The sequence below is a fragment of the Palaemon carinicauda genome, chromosome 6 (assembly GCF_036898095.1).
Source record: "Palaemon carinicauda isolate YSFRI2023 chromosome 6, ASM3689809v2, whole genome shotgun sequence".
Classification (NCBI taxonomy): Eukaryota; Metazoa; Arthropoda; class Malacostraca; order Decapoda; family Palaemonidae; genus Palaemon; species Palaemon carinicauda.
Window position 1 is genome coordinate 12,742,420 of NC_090730.1, and position 17,500 is coordinate 12,759,919.

The 17,500-nt window shown below is 34.8% G+C and overlaps 1 long non-coding RNA gene and 1 pseudogene across 1 annotated transcript in view; one reads left to right on the forward strand and one right to left on the reverse strand.

The window, feature by feature from the left end:
- Positions 1-8,999, reverse strand: part of LOC137641960 (uncharacterized) — an 18,321-nt gene extending 9,322 nt beyond the window's left edge. The window contains exon 1 of the long non-coding RNA XR_011044609.1: positions 8,809-8,999. This is a non-coding gene — a long non-coding RNA (uncharacterized lncRNA). The remainder of the gene's footprint in view (positions 1-8,808) is intronic.
- LOC137642869 (uncharacterized) overlaps positions 1-17,500 on the forward strand; it is a 443,369-nt pseudogene that overhangs the window by 76,211 nt on the left and 349,658 nt on the right.

The window sequence follows — 17,500 nt, forward strand, 5'->3', positions numbered from 1 at the left end:
CTGTGGGCTTTAGAGCCCAAGGCCCCGTAAGAAGGGCCCCTGGTCTGTTTTTAACTCCCGCCTGAGGTAGTGGCCATGCAAAATGTCCCTCGGGTTCCTGTAGGATTTTGGAATTTGTGAGCGAAGCCCTTGGAGGCATCAGTCAACCAAATCTTTTGGAAATGTTTAAAATATTTCTTTTATTGTGTGTTTTATAGTTTTACTTGATTGTTATTTACTCAGTATCATTATTCATGGTTACTAAGAGACTCCGTGATTTGAGATTACAGTCATTGGCATTGAAACTATTCATGTCCCCTATTATTTCACTTCCTTGTGGTTTGTTTTTATAAATGTTAATATATATATATATGACCTTATGTATAAAAATATATACAAATATAAATGTATATATGCACGAGCGTGTAAAAATAGATAAGATAGGATTAGGTTAAATCAAGGAACTTTGGGCAAACTATATTTCAATTTCTTCATTTTTAAAGCAGTTGAATTAATTATTGGCAATAAGGACCTCTTTTTAATTTACCAATTACAAGATATATATATATATATATATATATATATATTTTATATATATATATATGTATATGAATATAAATATATATAAACATACATATATATATGATATAATATATATATCCATATATATTTATATATATAATATATATATATATATATATATATATCTTAGTCACTGCATTCAGTTGCAGGTAGTAGGTTGGCCAGGGCACCAACCACCCGTTGAGATACTACCGCTAGAGAGTTATGGGGTCCTTTGACTGGCCAGACAGTACTACATTGGATACTTTTCTCCGGTTACGGTTCATTTTCCCTTTGCCTACACATCACCAAATAGTCTGGCCTATTCTTTACACATTCTCCTCTGTCCTCATACACCTGACAACACTGAGATTACCAAACATTTTTTTCTCTCTCAAGGGGTTAAGTACTGCACTGTAGTCGGTCAGTGGCTACTTTCCTCTTGGTAAGGGTAGAAGGGACTCTTAAGCTATGGTAAGCAGCTCTTCTAGGAGAAGGACACTCCGAAATCAAACCATTGTTCTCAAGTCTTGGGTAGTGCCATAACCTCTGTACCATGGTCTTTCACTGCCTTGGGTTAGAGTTCTCTTGCTTGAGGGTACACTCGGGCACACTGTTCTCTCTTGTTTCTCCTCCTCTTGTTTTGTTAGTTTTTATAGTTTATATAAGAAATATTTATTTCAATATTGTTGCTGTTCTTAAAACAATTAATTTTTTTCCTTGTTTCCTTTCCTTACTGGGCTGTTTTCCCTGTTGGAGCCCCTGGGCTTATAGCATCCTGCTTTTCCAACTAGGGTTGCAGCTTAGCAAATAATAATAATAATAATAATAATAATAACCGTATCTTTATTATTCAATACTTTGATAATAAATCACTGTATTAATAGATCTGAGAGAGTGTAGGCGATCTGTTTTCATGTTCGCATTCTTTTTAACACACCTCCCCTTATCAGCTCTTTTGAGATCAACTCAAAAAGGTAAACAGGATTTCCTATGTGACAAGTAGACAGTATTATGAAAGACACGTAACGGAATGAATGAATTTGACTTGCTCGTGTTACATCGTTTTACTGAAGTAATGCTGCAGTCAATAGACATATGCATTTTCTTTCTGCTTATTATGCGACTCCTATGCGAGGGTATTATTATTATTATTATTATTATTATTATTATTATTATTATTATTATATGGACATGATATATAGAAACATAGTTATGGCTCTGCAGAGTGATTGATTGATCGATTGCGGAGTATCTGGCGTTACAACGACCAGGATCACGAGCTACCATTATACAAAAAGAAGGAAATTCTTATTGATTTACGCCTATAACCCTCCATTACTCCAGAGGCGATTCTGTATTGTTTTCCCATAATTAGGCCCAGTAAATATTTCAGTTTTATTTCCACTGACGGAGGCTCATCGTGGGCTCAATCCAAAGTTATCAATACAGTATACTCAATATCTTAACAGATTACAGCTGAACAGACCTTATCTTAACAGTCATCAACTTTGCAGTCCTCATTTTGTTACAGTTGTGTACTCATCAGGTACACTGACTTATATAAGTTGCTGGATGTCCGGATGTTTGAGAGAAATTTCCATTTTACCCCTTTCTGAACGACAGGTGTCTGGGAGCGTGAAATAGGTAGTTGAGTATTTAACAGGTTTCCCCGCTCCCAGGCACCTGTCGTCCAGAAAGGAGTGAAATAGGAATGTCTCTCAAACACCCGGACATCCATTAACTTATATGAATGACTGTACTTCATTGAAATATTCTTTATTAATCGGTATATTTGGTTCCTTGACAGTTTTTGTTATTCGTCAGAGTTCTTAATACAATCTCTGACAACATATTTTGTTCCTCGTCAGATTTTATTACGTATCAGATTTTGTTACTGAATAGATTCTGTTACTAAAATGAAAGTCAGACCACAAGCCCCCTGTTAAGTCTAATTCTTTCTTACTTTATTCCAATATTCGAATTTAAAGGGCCCTATTATTTTTATTAAATTTCTGTTGAATTCGCGCGTTTTAAAGTGTATCTCTGTACTGCACATTTTATTTTCATATCAATGTTGGAAGATGGGGCCACGTAATATCCTGTTAATACCTATTCCCTTTAGTTTAGGCAGTCAGTTGTAGCAGGGCTCTGTCCCAATAACAGATATTCCCCAACCAAGCTCTGTGCCGTAGCCATTGTACGATAATCGGGGCACTCTTGGGCACAATTTCCCTTTCTGAATATCTATTTTATTGATTGTGTATTTGATACAGCTACATACAGTACATAACTATTCTATCACTGACACGATCCTTTGACTTAACGGTATAATGTCATTATCATTATCTCCTACTCCTATAGACGCAAAGGGCCTCGGTTAGATTTCGCCAGTCGTCCTATCTTGAGCTTTTAAATCCGTCATACTAAAGCAAATTGATCTTAATCTAATTTATATCTTATTTTCTCATATTATTTTTTCTTTTAAGACCTTCTATACTGTGGAAACTTTCAATTCAGATAATACAATTCCTATTCAAGAAGAATAATCCGGATATAGATAACAATATCCATAATTCTATTTTGAGTAAGCTTCCTAGTCTAGTTAATGGCCAATTTTGCCCCCATTAGAATAAAGGTACGAACATTCCAAGTAAAAATGATAATTTCACCTAAGGGGAAACTCATTTAGACAGTGTGTACGCCCAGAGACCAAGGTGAAAATGAATACTTGATTATTCCAGTTTGGTTCCACCCTTTGTCCTTCTCCATTCGTGTTCAAATGAAATGGTCATGAACTAAGGGATTTAATTGTATTACCGCGTAGACCCCCCCCCCCCTCTCTCTCTCTCTCTCTCTCTCTCTCTCTCTCATATATATATATATATATATATACATATATATACATATATATATACATATATATATATATATATATATATAGTATATAGGTATATGTATATATAGATGTGTGTATGTGTATACATATATATTTTTTTTTCATTAAATGCATTTAGTATTTAATGAAAATTGCCTAAGACAAGACTATACCCAAAGAGTACACACACTCACACACACACACACACACATATATATATATATATATATACATATATATATATGTGTGTGTGTGTATATATATATATATATATATATTTATATATATGTGTGCGTATATATATATACATATAAATATATATATATATATATATATATATGTATATATATAAATATATATATAATTACCAGCTAAGCTAAAACCCTAGTTTGATGAGCAGGATGGTATAACAGGAAAAATTTGCCCTGTGAGGAAAGGAAATAAAGTAATGAACAATTAAAATGAAGTATTTTATAACCAGTAACAGCATTAAAACAGATGTTTTATTGATAAACTATGAAAAGACTCATGTCAGCCTGGTCAACATAAAAACATTTGCTCCAACTTTGAACTTTTGAAGGTCTACTGATTCAACTACCCGATTAGGAAGCTCATTCCATGACATGGTCACAGATGGAATAGAACTTCTAGAATACTGTGTAGTATTGAGCCTCATGATGGAGAAGGTCTGACTACTAGAATTATCTGCATACCTAGTTTTACGAACAGGATAGAATTGTCCAGGGAGATCTAAATGTAAGGGATGATCAGAGTTATGAAAAATCTTATGCAACATGCATAATGAACTAATTGAACGACGGTGCCAGAAATTAATATCTAGATCACGAATAAGAAATTTTATAGACCATCAGTTCCTGTCCAACAAATTAAGATGAGAATCGGCACCTGAAAACCAGAGAGGATAATAATACTCGAAACAGGGTAGGATAAAAGAATTAAAACACTTTTTAGAATAGATTAATCACCGAAAATCTTAAAAGACTGCCTCAATAGGCCAGTATTCGTGCAATTGAAGAAGACATATGCCTAGTGTGTTTCTCAAAATTAAATTTGCTGTCGAGAATCACACATTGAATTATAAGTGTCATACAGTACATAGGACATTGCAGTCGAGAACATCTCTCCGCTATGGTCTGCAGTTCCGCATTTGTTTATTAGGAGTCACAAATTCAGGGGTCAGCAGGTTTTATTCATCTTTGGATTTTCATACTCCAACGCTGTTTGGTTTATTTAAAAAATTTTGAAAACTTTTCCTATCTTTTTTTCAACTCATAAAAAAGAAATTAAATATAAATATCATACGTAAATAATTATATGATCTTTCACATAACATAAACTTTGTGCGAGTTATTCTCAGAACAGGTCACTTTATAAGAACAAACTGAATTGCAACATCCCATGAAATTTCCCCATTTTTACAATATCATTGTCAATACCAACTTTTCTTACCAGGAACAGAGAGTAATCTCACTTTCTACTCTCCTATCAGTCAATAAACATATCGGACCTACTTTGTCACATTTTGCATAACGGTGTACATGGTTCTTGCCCAAAATATACTGTAAGGTTACTTAAATCAATTTGACTTGTATCGCATCACTGACAATATATAGAACACTCCTGATTTGCTCCCAATTCTCAAACTCATTGCAAAACAAACCCGTTTAGCGCATATGATTGATATCTAGTTTGGTTAGTTGAATTCGACTTCCATCCAGCCATTCGTTCTCAATAGAACACACCCATTGTTTTGCTCGATATGGCACTTAACTTCGTGTTTGATAGTCTTGAAAGGTTTAAAATGTATAAAGGCCGCTCATGAATGGTATGGTTAAGGGACAGTGACAATGCCCTATCGAGTAGAACAATGCCCTAGAGATAGACCTAAAGGCTATTGCAAAACAACGCCCCGGGCCCTCCTTTGCTCACAAGGATGGTGAAGTTGCAGCGACCAAAGAAACTAACCAGTCTTAGCAAGACTCGAACCCCAGTCAGGGACGTTACCACATCAACCACCACAATCCTAATGTCAATAAAAGAAAGAAATAAAAAAGCAACGCTTGGTGGTGTATCTGCTACTACAGTATTCTGGTCTCCTGAATAACCAGTACTGATTTGCTTCTAATTTCCTGTGAATATTTGCAGACACAGTTCATGTTGCTAAAGATATCTCATGGTTACTTATAGATTGATTCACCTTGTGTGAGACACGGGCTATAGTTCATAGGAGCCTGTCAAAAGTCTCTCTGCAAAATTGGGATTTAGGGCGGAAAAGTAGTACGTATGTATTTATATCCTCCTCCCCAATTTTTATGAAAAAATACTGGAAGCTAAACGGCAAGAGGTCTTGTCTTCCACTTAAGCCATATTAATCTAAAATACGCCAAACATCAAGAGAAAATGCGTTTATATGTGCATATTATATATGTATATATATATATATACATATATATATATATATATATATACATACATGTGTGTGTATTACCGTTGTATATATATATATATATATAGAGAGAGAGAGAGAGAGAGAGAGAGAGAGAGAGCACGTATTAAAAAAAGAAGCCACAGGAAAATTGGTATTATCTTCACTTCTTCATACATGACGCAATATTATTCATTAGTCACTCATTAATTTACGGCAACGATTTTATAACTCTCCAATAAAAGATTGACATATTTCTTCATGCGTTATAACACAGGTCCAAGACCCTGACATTTGATGCAATTCTGAACGTTTTCTTTTACTGCAGTAAATGTAGAGAACGCTGCGTATGTACCTCAAGCTTCCATATATGAAGATAGTGAAAGAAAGTTTTAGTTATTATCTAATTAAATGTTTCATACAAATTCTTATTGACGCAGAGGTGCCTTACTGTAATTATGAATCTCGAATACACACACATAGGTTTATATAATTTACATAAGTGTGTATTTATATATATATAGTATATATATATATATATATATGCATATGTATATATATTTATATATGTATATATTTATATGTATATATATTTTATATATATATATATATATATATGTATATATAAATATATATATGTGTATATATATATGTATATATAAATATATATATATATATATATATGTATATATTTATATGTATATATATTTGTATATATATATATATATATATACATACATATATATATATATATATATATGAGTGTGTGTATTGCGCGTGTGTAGCTTTGATAACCTGAGTCCTAAACAGTGAATTTTACACCTAGTTGCCAGCCGATAGTTCTGCGTTGCAGAGAGAGAGAGAGAGAGAGAGAGAGAGAGAGAGAGAAAATGTCGCTATAACCAACTATTTAAAATAATAACATTTTAGAATTGGTTTAATTTATAGAGTTCATCTTTGATATCTTAATCACCAGCTCAAAGTTCTTGGGCCACAATGTCATTTAATAAAGTAATCATTCTGAAGGCGGTTCGACAGACAAGTGTTTGAAGTGATGTTCGAACGTGTGAACCGGATATTTGGTTGTCGAACGGTTCGAAGAAAGTCTGTTCTCGCCTGCCTTTTGTTGGCGAAATTTCATTGTCCACAAACCTTATGCATTTGTGGCTGACTCCACCTCTTCGAACCGTTTGACAAGCAAGTTCGACAACCGAGTTCGACTAACCGTTCGACCGTGTAAACCCCGCTTTACTGACACGATCCTCTGGCGTAACGATTTGATATCATACAAAAGCAGATCACGATTAATCATTATGCAGGCGTCATCCCAACGCAGAAATCATGTCTTCCATCCGGGATGCATTTGCAATAAATGCTGCAATCGCTTAGGCTGGTTTGATTGCAACTATTTCCGGACGAAGCCTCCTTTTCATTGCTCTGGAAGCACAGTTGGATTTTCCCTTTTTATTTTATATCATATATTTTATTTAGTAGACTTTCAAGAGCGACTATTTTGTAGACATTGCTTTAGAAACACAGCTGGGTGTTTAAACCATTTTACAGCATATATTTTCAAAACTGCTTTATTTCTATAGGCCTTTTAGAGTGATTTTTCTTTTCATTTTGTAGGCCTTTTAGAATCCTACTTTGTTTTCCAAATGAGGTAGATATTTTTTTGGTATGATTTTCTGAAATGCTTTATATTCTCTTTAAGTTTCAAAGACTTGTCTTTTGTAGGTCTTTCATATTGGTTTATTCTTTGAATTTCCAGTTTTTCCTTTTTTTCACTACACTTCACATGGAGTCAGGAGTAATAAACAGCAGCAAATGGTTCTTCTTTGATATCTTTCCGCCGTGGTGATCAAAATATTTCCTGTAAATCTGTTATTTTACTATATTTTGTTCTGTTAGTATTATCACATTTTTTTACATATGGAATCGGCAGTTTAAGGGCTCTTGGATGTGTAGGCGTTTTGAATGATGAAAACATCAATAACAAATAATAATAATAATAATAATAATAATAATAATAATAATAATAATTATAATAATAATAATAATAATAATAATAATAATAATAATAATAATAATAATAATAATAATAATAATAATAATATATTTCACTGATTTACGTTATTCTCTCTTTAAAGTGAAGGTTTTGTGTTTGGAATGCCATCTATAGTATATTGATAAACATAGTTTCTCAAAAACAAACTCAAAAGTGACAAATAGTTGCTATTTTTCTTTGAGACTCTTCAGTTGACTGTGAGGGCGAGCGAACACGTGTGCGTGTGCTTTCAAAATTACTAAGCAGTTTTGCTTGATAAACACGCCGTTTTCGTAACGTGGGACAACATTATTAAGTATTTATAGACATACCATGTTTTGTAGTTTTGATATAAACAAATTCATCGAAGTTATACCCTGCGATTATATGTGCTTTAGTATCTAAAGTAGATAGCTATAGAAATTTTATCATTCATACTTATATACAGTGAATGTGTGTACTTTGTCTTTTTTTTCTTTCTTTTACGTGTAAATACTGTACATATACTGTACTTACTTGCTTTCTTGCAAATATAATCTGTACACTATGAATTAACAATTTCTTTACTCGATAGCAATTCATGACCAAATCTCTCTCTCTCTCTCTCTCTCTCTCTCTCTCTCTCTCTCTCTCTCTCTCAAGATAATTAAAGTGGAAATGAACAAGGTGATAGTGTCTTTAAGTCAATTTAGCAAAGACACGAGCGACAAAATCTCGCTATATTCTATTCCGATTTTTATTGTTTTTCCTATCACATTTACAGTACTTAATTTAAAAAAAATTGCTTCTTATATTGATAATTCGTAGAACGATGTCAATTGATATAATTCAATGCGTAATAGCAATGATTGCAAACAGAAATTATAACAATAATTCAAATCATTTCAATATCCTTACCGAGAAAAACAGCTCAAGTTTCGTGTACTACGAGGAATGTTAGTTTGAAGTTATCCTTAGCACTGCTGATAGATATTTGTTTTTCGCCCAAAACTTCAAGTTCTTACTTCACTTAAATATCCTCTCCCGCCGGCTGACTGGCCCCAGGATTACTTAACGGCACCACTTACGAAGTAACACTAACTTGCTAAAGTGCGTTCGAGTCTCCCCGTCTCCATTGGGGCAGAGGCACGATAGGTCACGTGACTACCAGGTCTCATGACGTCACAATGACGGGCCATTAGTTGCCAAGTAGCCTTATGATTTTTCTTTTATGTAAAGGTTACAATACGATAAATCGGTCCTATCCAGTTTCCTTTGTCGCAGCTGGTTTTAAATAGCATATTGAAATGCTCCCTTATGTTTATTGTTTATTGAATTACGATACTGTGGTACTGTGTTTTTCTTGTACTTTTTATAAAGCTTTGTATGAATAAATAAATCTAGTCCTTCGCTGTCTACCATCTGAGATATTTGGAAACATTTGTTTTTATCTATTCTCTTTGTTATAAAAACTATCTATCAAGTGTAATCTTACAATTATAATCTTTTGATTTTATTTGTATAATGCAGCTGATTCAACCACTCATTTCCTAATTCCTAATTAAAGTTGAAAAAGTCTCCTATTTCTGACATAAATAAGTTCCTGGATTTTCCTTACCTCCAAGAAGAAAGTTGCTGTGACGTTAGATAAATAGGACATATTCTCTTAACCTTGAAAGTTCTGGAGCCATACGTTTCTCGATAAATAAAACTAGAATGCTAACAAATGTCCCAATGGAAGATTGATCGAGAAAGCATTTAAGAGCTTGCAAACAAGGCTGTCTATTTATCGTGAGACAAGGCTGACATTAAAGGCAGTCATATATAAAGTAACACTGACTTCTCCTGAATAGTTTATCCGAATTATATAAAATGGGGCAATAAATGGTTTTCCAGATAATTAGCCAAAATAAGATGTAATCTAATAAAGTTTTCCCTCAAGTAAATCATATGGAGTAACAAAAAAAAAAAAAAAAAAAAAAAAATATCAATAATAAGCAAAATTAGGGTTCAGCAAATCCCAGATTGCTCGTAGGCGAACCTGTTGATTCGTTCCATCAACTGCCAGTTTCTGGATTCCTTTAATCTTCCCCGTCTTTTTCCCGTCACGGACCCTGATATATTTGACGCCAAGTAACTCTTGAACAACCAATCAACTAGAGAGGGATTAGACCTCAGGCTCTCTTTTTTTTCCTATTAGAAATATGAGTCTCGGGGAAATCATTGATTGGGAGGGGGTGGGATAGGGGGAGGCGTGGAGCTAAAAATACAGGGAGGAGTCTACCATTGCTTAAAAAAAAAAAAAAAAAATCTATTCCTAAGCATTTCGTGTTGAGGAAATATAGCCCTGTTAACACGAGGAAATTCTGAATGCTTAATTATTCAACATTTAATTATTCATAAGTATTATTGAATTATTTTCATTATTAATACATACACACACATACGCTATATATAGTATATACAGTCATCATCCTCATCCTCATCATCATCATCATCATTAGCTGTTGCTAGTCCACTGCAGGATAAATGCCTCAGATATCTTTCCACTAGCACCTGTTCATGGTCTTTCAATACGTCTATACTAGCAAATTTTCTTAGTTCGTCAACCCATAGTCTTCTTTTTCCCCTGCATCGTTTACTATCTCCAGGGACCCATTTTGTTATGATGTCCATTTATTATTTGTTATTCCCATTAGATGTTCTGCCCATGTCCATTTCTTTTTCCTCTACCTTTGTTTACTGTCATATTCATGTTACTCTTTTTCTGTCTTACAGTATATATATATATATATATATATATATATATATATATATATATATATATATAGCACTTAACAATTACATTAGTTATGATGTTAAAATTGGCACGTTACATTTATGAAGAGGTTGTTGATTATAAGTTTAAGAAATGTCAATACGCTTGTTTGTTTCTTTTAAAAGCAATTTCCCAGAATATCCAGACTACCACTAGGAGCATCTCCAATCAATACTTCCCTAGTTGGAGAACTCAAGCGAAGAGGACCACCAAACAAACAGAAAACCAAGTGAAACAGCCTGCACGAAAAGGAACACTTCCTTGATAACATGATTACGGGCAGCAGGTTATCCTGATTTAAAAAGGACTCTTATGTTTCTTGTGTTGTGCTATTCCTGGTACGTGATCAACTAATCTGACATGTAAAGAATCATTATGACTAATAGTGCAAAGTGAAGTTTGTATAAATGTAAATATTCTATTTGTTATGTTCATAAGTTTTATTTTTTCTAACTAACTAAGATTATATATTATTTATAGGGTTGTGTGTTAGTAAATGTATTGATGGTCAACATTGGTGTTTCCTTCATTCATCCGTCTTCATGCAACACTTGGTAGCAGAGCATTACGTTATCCACGGAAACATCACAGCCCAGGAGGGCCCAGCAGAGTGCAGCACAACCCTGAAATCATCGAGTCACAAATACCAGGTCTGTCAACATTCCTCTTCTTTAGTTTCGTGCCAGTTAGGTGTGCAATGAATCTTGTTAGCATTTTAACAGTAAATACGTAGAAAATTTTTCAGAGTACGAACTATTTGATAGTTGGTCTTTGCTTGAAGGCAAGAGATATATAGAACTATTTTTACTTGAAGGCAAAAGATATATAGCATAATGAGTGAGGAAGACGTCAGTGATAGGGATATTCCTGAAAATCCAATGCCAAGGAGTATAGGGCGAAATATGAGCTGTGAATATTCTTCACCATACAAGGATATGAGGAAGTTCAAGGGTACACGAAGGGAAGTGGGATGTGACTTGGAAGAATGGGTGGATAGATTGGATGGGGATATTGAAAATATTCATGATATGTTTGAATTCATGTATGACGAGCATCAGGTATTAGCTAATGAACTAGATGATGTCAGGAAAAAGGGGTTGCAAAGGAAAGAAGTAAGAGATTATCAGTATACATTAAACAGAATCAGAGATGAATATAATGAAAAATTTGAAATAATGGAGGCCAAGCTCACATCATATTACAAACATGAAATAGAGGTTCAGTTAAACAAGGTAATGAGTAGATGTGAGGAAAAATGTAAACTTTTAGAGAACGAGTGGAAGATACGAGTACAAGTACTCGAAAGTAAAATCTCGGAAATGGACAGGAAAATATTCGTATCAAATTTGATGAATAGTAAGTCAAATAATGTTATCTGTGAGGAGGAAAGAAAAAATGAAAACACTCAAATTCAATTCACACGACCTGCACCACAGCTAGAAATATTTTCAGGTAAAGATAGCACTAGAAGAGAAATAAAGAGGTGGCTGGAACAAGTAGACTACTGTGCAAGTCAGCTGAGTTTTAATGAAACAGAAAAAATATTATTTGCTTGTCAAAGTTTAAGAGATCCTGCATTAACTCGTATTAAGGCTGCGAAGCCTGAAACCATGAAGGAATTAGGAAATATATTGATGAATACTTATGGAAAACGCTTGGATGAATTTGATAAAAGGAGAGAATTGTGGAGTGCAAGACAAGGCGAGAACGAAAGTGTGTGGGAATTTGTTGATAGAATTCATGAATTAGACGAGGATGTGCAAGAGAGCTGTCAAAGGGAGGCCGCAGAGAGAGAGCGAACAAAGTGCACAGTTTTCGTAAAGGGGATGAGAAACAAGCATCTAGCAGCAGAGTTAAGGAAAAAATTGTGTGACAAAACATTGATCATCCTCGAAGAGGCTGGAAAGTTTGTTAATGATAGATTGAAAGATTTTGATTCAAGGGAAGAAGAACAGCGAATTTTTGAAAGGAGGGAAGTTCTCTATTGTTGGTTCTGTAAAAGGCAAGGTCACATAGCTCGAAACTGTAACGCTGACAGAATAATTAATAAACCTTCGAATAATAAAATGAACGGAGTTGAAAATGGCCATAGTACTCAACAAGGATATGCAAAAAGAAAAGAATTTAATAAATTTGAAGGTAAATGCTGGAAATGTGGCTTGAGAGGTCATCCTTTTTTTAGGTGTGTAGATAATCCAGGCATGTATCAGGAGCAAAGAAACTTTTATGATCGTTCAGTCTCTGGTAAGGATAAAGGGGAAAATGTAGTTAGGGAAATTCATTGTGATGAAGAGACAACCGAACAGGGAAACTGGCAAAGCCGGGCGTATTAATTAGCGTCCGGCCTAATGAAGAACCACTTAACAGTAAGGGAAAGGAAATGGAAGTCGTTGGCCTTGTGCGTTCATTGTGCAGTGAAAATCAAAACAATGGAGAATTACATAGGAGAGGCGAGACCCTTAATCTGATGGTGAGAATTGGTGATGTTAGTGTTCTAGGATTATTAGATTCTGGGGCTAACTGTAGCTTAATATCAGAAAGATGGTACAATAGATTCCTGAAACCCAAAAATGTGAATCTCTACAAGGACAGTAACTACATATACGACATAGCTGGAAATGAATTGAGCATTTTAGGATATGTAGTTGTAAATATAAACGTTAATGACATTTGTGTAGAGAAATGTGTACTTTACGTTAAAAAGGATCAAGGAGTGAGGGGTCTAGGAATTAATACAAAACAAGAATGTCTGCTAGGTATGAATATTTTAATGTCTTTATTCAAGGAATGGGGACTATCACATTTATTTGAAGATGGAATCGACTGCGGTGGTCAAAAGAGAAAAAATGAAAAGTTAGATTATTGCATGCGAAGGGTAGCTCAAAACCTCAAAGTTTGGGCAGACGATGAGAAATTAGGTTATGCAATTTGTGTACCTACACAAAATAGGAAAATCCCTGGTCGAAGTAGGAAGGTAATCAAAGTATTTATTGATAAACTGAAGAATGTTCCCAGGGAGAATATTTTGTTAGAAGGCATTGTAAGTGAAAAAATTGACGATCTACAGCCAGGTGTACATATAATTCCTAGTTTTACATCTATTGAATGGGGTGTAGGATTTGTTTGTTTGGCAAACTGGAATGAGGATGAAATAACAATAGAAGCAAATGGAAGGATTGCGGAAGCAACTTTAGCCGTAGTAGAAAACAAAAAGACTTGTTCAGATAATAAGATATTAACAAAAAGAGAATTAAGGGATTTTAGGAAAGCACTAGGAATACAGGTTAATGAAAACATAAATGAAGAGGCCTTATGTAAAGTGGAAGAGCTTATTCATAGGTATAGAGACTGTTTTGAGCTTCATGAAGAGGACTTAGGTACAGCAAAGGGATGGGAACACGAAATAAAACTAACAAATGAAACTCCCATTAAACTGCCATACAGGCGAATTGCCCCTGCCTTAATACCAGAGGCCAAAGAACTGTTAGAGGATCTGACAAGAAGAGGAGTTATTGAGGAAAGTAAAAGCCCTTATGCTGCACCAATAGTTTTGGTAAAAAAGAAAGGAGGGGGGCTTAGGTTAACTATTGATTATCGGAAGTTGAATAAGATAACTATTAAGGACGCTTTTCCTCTACCGAGAATATCTGAAAGTCTCGACGTATTAGAAGGGGGTAACTTCTTTTCTACGTTTGACTTGGCACAAGGTTATCATCAGATTCTATTAAAAAAAGACGATAGGCATAAGACAGCATTTTCTGTTCCTTGGGGTCATTACCAGTACAGGAGGTGTCCAATGGGACTCACAAATAGCCCTGCTACATTTCAGAGGTGTATGGAAAACATTTTGGGAGACTTTGTTTATGATTTTTTACTTATTTATCTGGATGATCTTATTATATTTACAAACTCTATTGATGAACATTTAGAAAAAGTTGAATTATTATTAAAAAGGTTAAGAAATTTTGGCCTGAGGTTAAAGCCGAATAAATGTCATTTTCTGAAGACTAGCGTCAGATATTTAGGATTTATAATCAGTAATGACGGTATTGGTCCAGACCCAGAAAAGGTGAGGGCTGTAGAAGAGTGGAAAAGACCAGAGACTGTAAAAGAGGTGAGAGGTTTTTTAGGATTCTGTAGTTTCTACAGGCGTTTTATAAAAAATTTTGCTCAAATTGCTAAACCACTCAACACACTGTTAGAGGGAAAAATAAAGAAATCTAGCGAGAAAGTTGCGGATAAATGGCAGGAGAAAGAAGAACAGGCATTTCAGACGCTAAAACAATCTCTCATCAATGCTCCCATATTGCAAGGGATTGAATTTGGTAAGGACTTTACTTTAGAAATCGATGCAAGTTTTGATGGTCTAGGGGCAGTATTATCACAAAAACGCGGCAAGAAGCTACATCCAGTAGCTTATGCTAGTCGATCCTTAAGAAAGTATGAGAGAAACATGAGAAATTATAGCTCAAGGAAGTTGGAATTATGTGGTCTGCATTGGGCAATGGCTGAGAAGTTCAAGATGTATCTGATTGGAAGTAGGTGCACTGTTTTTACAGATAATGGGCCTCTTAGTAACTTGAGTTCAGCTAAGCTAGATCACACTGAACAGAAATGGGTGGCGGATTTAGCAGTGTTTGATTTTGAAATAAAGTTTAAGCCAGGAAAGGAAAACTCTAATGCTGATGCGCTCTCGAGGCAGGTTAGGGACGCAGAAGAACCTGATGGTGATGATATCTGGATTGAACCTTATGTAACAAGTGACTCCGTCAGAGTCATCATGTCACAGGACATATTAGACTGGGAGGATGTAGAGACCAAGCAAAAGACATGTCCTATTTTAACAGTTGTTAGAAAATGGATTTTTGGTGAACCGGCGGAAACAGAGATTCTTAAATTACAACCTGAATTAATCACATGGAAGAGAGAATTAGAAAATTTACAGATAAAAAAAGAAATAATTTATAAAGTAGATACCAACGAATTCCAAAGATCAAAATGGAGGTTAGCAGTTCCATTGAGCCTTCGGGAAAAGTGTTTGTGGGAACTCCATGATAAATTTGGTCACCAGGGAATAGATAGAACAGAGAAAGTTTTAACTGAGAGGGTTTATTGGCCAAATGTTAGGGGTTTTGTAAGGGAATATATTCAAAATTGCTTAGTATGTTTGACCACAAAGGAGGAGATGCCGGGGGTTAAAACAACTCCAGTTCACATTGAAACCAGTAGACCATTTGAACTTATCGCTATGGACTTCTGTTCTGTTGAGAAATCTTCAACGGGTAAAGAGCACATTCTTGTTTTAACGGATATGTTTAGCAAATTTTTATGGGCGTTCCCTACTAAAGACCAAAAAGCTACCACTGTGGCCCGAATTTTGGTCAACGAGGTATTTTATAAATTTGGCATTCCGGAAAGACTACATTCTGACCAAGGTAGAAATTTTGAAAGCAGTTTGGTTCGGTCAATTTGTAGAATCTTTGATATCTCAAAATCTCGAACGTCTCCTTACCATCCGCAGGGAAATGGCCAGACAGAACGGGCAAACAGAACAATATATAGTTTATTGCGAACACTGGATGAAGAGAAAAAGCAAAAATGGCCTTTATATCTCCAGTCACTAATCTCAATTTATAACTCAACCCCTCATTCAGTAACAGGATATTCTCCTTATTTTTTGTTATTTGGTAGAGAACCAAAATTAAGTATTGACTGTTGGGACCCTGATTTAGATATTGGAGGGACACAAAGAGATAAGGAATGGATTAATAAGCAATTGAAGATACAGAGAGAAGCATGGGAAATGGCAGGGCATAACACTCTTAAAAACTGGACATCGAAAGCAAAGGGCAGGTTGCAACAGTCAGGGGATAACGAATTAAAGGTAGGGCAAAAGGTTTTGATAAGAGAAAACCAAGTAATTGGGAGAACAAAGTTACAGGATAGGTTTAAGAGTGAGGAATGGGTCATTGAAAAAATATTAGATGACAAATGTGGCCTGTTTAGAATACGACCAGTTGGGTATGAATCTAAAGTAATACACAGAGCCAATATCAGACCATTAAAGTCTTGTAGAGTAAATACTAATAATCCAACCGCTAGTATTGCCGATGAAGATGAGGTTGAAATGCCTGATATGGAAGAGGTCTTGAGGAAATTTGGTATTGATACCGATAAAATAAATGGGAATGGAGAAGAACGAGAAACATTGCCTTCACTTAGTATAAGTAATGATAAAGAAAACAAAGGTAATATGAATGACAGCTTTAATAAACGTCTTAGGAGATCCGAAAGATTGAAAGAGAAAAGGGAAAAAGCAAATGAAAACAAAGTGTAAAACTTTATAATATTTTTTCGATGGGGACATCGACAAAAGACGGGGGTTAATGTATAGCACTTAACAATTACATTAGTTATGATGTTAAAATTGGCACGTTACATTTATGAAGAGGTTGTTGATTATAAGTTTAAGAAATGTCAATACGCTTGTTTGTTTCTTTTAAAAGCAATTTCCCAGAATATCCAGACTACCACTAGGAGCATCTCCAATCAATACTTCCCTAGTTGGAGAACTCAAGCGAAGAGGACCACCAAACAAACAGAAAACCAAGTGAAACAGCCTGCACGAAAAGGAACACTTCCTTGATAACATGATTACGGGCAGCAGGTTATCCTGATTTAAAAAGGACTCTTATGTTTCTTGTGTTGTGCTATTCCTGGTACGTGATCAACTAATCTGACATGTAAAGAATCATTATGACTAATAGTGCAAAGTGAAGTTTGTATAAATGT